Below are 5,418 nucleotides of genomic sequence, written 5' to 3' on the forward strand. Positions count from 1 at the left end.
GATAGTGAGAGTTCTTTATCTTTCCTGAATACCAATCATTTGTCAGATAGATGTTCTGTAAATATTTTCTTCCAATTCCTGGTTTAAAGTTTTTTCTTACCAGTGTCTTTGGATGAGAAAAATTTTAAAAATCATGAAATCTACTTTATTTATTTTTTTCTTTTGTGGCTATTTGCTTTCTATGAAATCTGAGAAACTTTTGCCTCGAGTCAAAAGGATATTCTCCTATACGTGTATTAAGTGTTTTATGGTTTTAGCTTTTATGTCTAAGTTTATGATCCATCTCAAATTAATTTCTGTACATACTTTGAGGTAGAGGCCAAGGTTAATTTCTTTCTATGTGGATATCTAGTTGCTTTAGCAGCATTTGTTGAAAAGAATTTTCCCACTGGATTGTTTTGCTGAATTGTTTATAATCAAAAGTTCATATAGGAGTGTGTCTGTTTCTTTGTGTTTTATTGTTATATTTATCAAATCTTACGCCACAACTTCATTGTCTTGATTACTGTAGCTTTGTTGTAAGTCTTCAAATCAGAGAGTATATTTCCTTTAACTTCATTCTTTTGGATAGTTTAGGTCCTTTGCATGTTCACATAAATTTAAGAAACAGCTTTTTTATTTTTACAGAAAAACCATTGGGATTTTGAGTGGAATTGGGTTGAATCTATAGATCAACCCAGGAAGAATTAACCTATTAATGATATTGAACCCTCCAATTTATAAGCCTATATTTAAGCCTTTATTTCTTTTTCAGCTAAATATTATAGTTCTCAGTATAAAAATTTTGCACATTTTTATTAAATTTATTCTTTAGAGTTTCAGGGTTTGATACAGTTGTAAATCGAATTTTAAAAATTTCATTTTTCTAGTTGTTTGCTGCTAATATTAAAACATGCAATTGATTTTTATATATTAACTTATATTAACTTTGTAACTTGCAGTATTAAATTTACATACTAATTCTAGTAGTTGTTTTGCAAATACCTTGGGATTTTCTACATATATTATCATGTTATCTGCAAAGAGAGACAATTTTTATTTTCTTTGTAATAGTTAAGCCTTTTATTTCTTTTTCTTGTTTATCACAATAGTTAGGAACTCCAGTGCAATGTTAAATAGAAGTGATGAGAATGAGCATCTGTACCTGTTCTCCATCTTTGGAGAAAAGCATTTGATATCAGTCTGTGATAGTTAGCTTCAATTTCTAGTTTTCTGAGAATTAAAAAAAAAATCACACAAGTGTTGAATTTTATCAAATATTTTTTCTGCATTGATTAAAATGATCATATGGTTTACCTCTTTTATTTTATTAATATTTTGAATTACATTAATTGAGTTTTGAATGTTAAACCAACATTACATTCCTTGCTTAAACCTTACTTGTTCACATGTAGTATCCATTTTATATAATATTAGATTCAGAATTGCTAGTCTTGTAAAACAAGCTGAAATGTGTTCCTCCTCCTCTATTTTCTGAAAGATTTTATGTAAGAGTAGAAATTATTTTTTCCTAAAATGCTAATTGAATCTACCAGTAAAACCACTTACGCCTTGAATTTCCTTGGTGGAGAATTTTTTTTTTAATTATAAATTCTATTTCCTTCAATAAATATATGATTAGATTTTCTGTTTCATCTTATATCTGTTTTGGTAAGTTGTACTTAAAATTTTTTTTTAATGTTTATTTATTTTTGAGAGAGACTGACACAGAGTGTAAGCAGAGGTTGGGCAGAAAGGGAGACACATAATCCAAAACAGGTTCCAGGCTTTGAGCTGTCACCACAGAGCCTGATGTGAGGCTTGAATCCATGAATTGCAAGATCATGACCTGAGCCAAAGTCAGCCACTTAACCTACTGAGCCGCCCAGGTGCCCCTACTTTTAAAGTAATTTATCTATTTTATCTAAGCTGTCACATTTTTTGGCATAAAGTTGTTCATAATATTCTCCTATCATCCCTTACGTATACTGATAGGATCTTTTATTCTTAATGGGGGTAATTTGTGCTTTCTCTCTTTTTATTGTTCAGTCTAACAAAAGATTTATCAATTTTTTGTTGATCTTTTCAAAGGACAAAGTTTTGGTTGTTTTCTCTATTGTTTGTCTTTCACTTTGTTGATTTCTGCTCTTGTCTTTCTGATTTCTTTCCTTCAACTTCTTTTGGATTAACTTCGCTCTTTTTCTAGCTCTTTAAGTGGAATTTCGTGTCATCAATTTTGGACATTTTATATATTCTGATAAAATCATTTAAGGAGGAATCTAAGCATTACCTCTTAATTTCTAAACATATGGACTTCCTTAGATATCTTATTGTTACTGATTTCCAATTTGTTTTCTTTGTGGTCGGGGAACATGCTCTTGTTTTAATCTCTTAAAATTTATTGAAACTTATTTTATAGTTTTGAATATCATCAATTTTTGTGAGGACTTTTATTACATCTATGTTTATGAGAAATATTGGCCTGCAGTTTTTCTTTCTTTTGATGTTTTTAGCTGCTTTTGGTAATACCACCTCATAGAATGAGTTTGGAAGCTTTCCTTCTGCTTTCTGGAAGAGATCATGGAGAATTGTGTCATTTCTTCCTTAAATCTTTGATAGAATTCATCAGCAAAATCATCTGGGCCTGATGCTTTCTTCTTGAAAGATTATTGATTACTGATTCAATTGCTTTAATAGATATGGGGCTATTCAGGATATCTATTTCTCCATGTGTAAGTTTTGGTAGTTTGTGTCCTTTAAAAAAACTGGTCTATTTCATCTAAGTTATCAAGTTTTGAGGCACCAAGGTGTTTGTTGTATTTTTTGTTATCCTTTAAGCATCTGTGGGATCAGTAGTGTTGATCTTTCCTTAATTTTTGATAGTAATAATTTAAAGTTAGCAATCTAAATATAGGTCATCTCTTCTTCACTACCAATTCTCTGGATTCAACATTTCTCCTTTTTTTTTGATCTATAAAAGATTTATATGCCAATCAAAGCTCACTTTCCCAATTTGTCCTTTGGATCTTAATCTTCTGCCTCTTCATAAGCCTTCCTCCATTAATCCTTCATTTTTCTCCTATGTCTTCAACCTAATCATTTTTGCTGGCTTAACTTCTTACATATATATACACTTGTCTCTCTCATCCTAAAATAATACACAACCCTATAGGTCTACCAGCCTACATTTTCCCTTCTATAACCAAAATTCTTAAAAAAGAGTGGTCTATATTATCTAAGTTCTTCATCCTTCATTTCACCCTTTAGTGAATTCGGTCAGATTCTTACAGGCCACACACCCAGGTGTGTACAAGTCACACTTTATTTGGTTTTCTGTAACATAACTTAATGACTTATTCACTGATTGTGAGGAAACTCAGTCATTCTGGGTTTTCTCAGTTTCTTATAAGAAGTCTTTGCCAGTTGTAGGGTTCATGCTTTCCTATCTTTCTTTCCAAGTTGACCTTTAGGTTCTGGGCAGCAGAAACAGCATCACCGCCTCTAGAAGGAAGTGCCTGCTCCAGAGACTTCCTCTGGCTGGTGTGGCCGCCTCTGAGTTCTCTATAGCTCTACCATTTCTGGTTGCTGATACCTGTCATTCTAGCATCTTCTGAGATAAATGTTATTGCATCATAGTGTCCCTCTTTGGGTCCACATGCCGGGATTTGTCCTCACCCCTGTGGATCCCTTTAGGTCAGCTGCCTGCTCACTGCTTTTCCTTGTTGCTGTGGCGGGCCGAGGGCACAGGGCACTCTGACAACTTTTGCGCTGTTCCCTAGAGATTAGAGACCTGTATCAGGTTCTCTTTCCCAGATGGGCTTGCTCACCTACCATTCTGGCTCTTTTTATTTTTTAACTCCAGCAAGTTCTTAATAATTGTTTAAGAAAGTATATAGATAAGGGGGACATTCTTGCTATTAAAACTGCTTGCAAACTTTTTTATGGAGCTAGCAGGAGATCAAATCATTTGGATTGTTCTTTGATAAAAGACATTCCCTATGATTATAGAATATCAGAAAGGAATGTTTTCTTTTAATCACATCTTTAATTTCTCTATAATAAAGTAAACCACCAGTGTAAAAGTCACTTATTTGAAGGTTTCATTTTTGCAAAGCCTCTTAACTTTTGGCCTTTTTTTTTTTTTTAAACATTTTGGAGCTGCAAGGAAATTTAGAGATAACTAAATTCCCCTTCTGATTTTCCATAGAAGAAAACTGAGGCTCACTGGAGGAAATGACTTGCCTTAAATTAGACAGAGGTTAGGTTTGGCCAGGTCCCCCAATTCCTAGTCTGGGGTTCTTTCTAATTCATTGCGGTCCTCCCTCTCTACATACAACTGCCAAAATAATCTTCCTGGAACATTGCTTTGAACTTGTCATTCTCTTATTCAGAAACTCCCAGTGCCTCTCTATGGACCGCTAAATAAAGCACCAACTCCTAAACCCAGCAATAGTTCCCTCAACCTACCTTCCCTCTCCCCTAGATCCCACTCACACAGCAGCTCAACTGGACTACTGTCTGTGATCAGAGACCACCCTGTACTTTCTTTCTTTCTTTTTTTTTTAAATGTTTTTATTTATTTCTGAGAGAGAGAGAGAGACAGAACACAAGCAGGGGAGAGGCAGAGAGAGAGAGAGGGAGGCACAGAATCTGAAGCAGGCTCGAGGCTCTGAGCTGTCAGCACAGAGCCCAATGAGGGGCTCGACCTCACGAGCCGTGAGATCATGACCTGAGCCAAAGTCGGACGCTTAACCGACTGAGCCACCCAGGTGCCCCTTCCCTGTGCTTTCTTTTAAACACATCATTGCCTATATCGTTTGCTCTTTCCTTGAAAGATTTTCTTTTCCTATTCCCCCACTCTAGTAGGAACCCATTTCAAGCTTTAATATTCAGCTTGAATGCCACTCCTTTAATTTTTTATTCCTGAGTTTCTCCACTTGTGGATGTGATTTCTCATTCCTTCAAATTATCATAAAAAGTTCTTTAATGTTATTGTGTTAAATTTATCATATTCTGAGTTTTAAAAATTTGCATTTTCTCTTCTAAATTATATGATCTTTGGTACAGAATCTTATTCATATGCCTATCTTCTACAGAGTTTGCATGTACAAAGGGGGGAGATAAATAAATATTTTAAAATCAAATTAAACATAATGGGAAAATATAAAAAATAAATTGGCACAAACAGAGCTAGAATAATATAAATTACACTTAAGAAAATTTAGCTTTATTTTCTCTGAGTTTGTGCCATTAATTATTCAGAAAAAAATGGATGGTTCACTTATTGAAAGAGCATCTTAAATTAAATTTTAGCTTGCAATTTTAGGGAATATGAAAAGGTTTTCAAATATTCCTATAAAAAATGAAAGATAGACTGCTGTTACCTTTCATAGAATTATTTTAGTTTGGTTTGAATTATAGGTAAGAAAACAGACTAGA

Source organism: Prionailurus bengalensis, chromosome D3 (genome assembly GCF_016509475.1).
Source record: "Prionailurus bengalensis isolate Pbe53 chromosome D3, Fcat_Pben_1.1_paternal_pri, whole genome shotgun sequence".
Taxonomy (NCBI): Eukaryota; Metazoa; Chordata; class Mammalia; order Carnivora; family Felidae; genus Prionailurus; species Prionailurus bengalensis.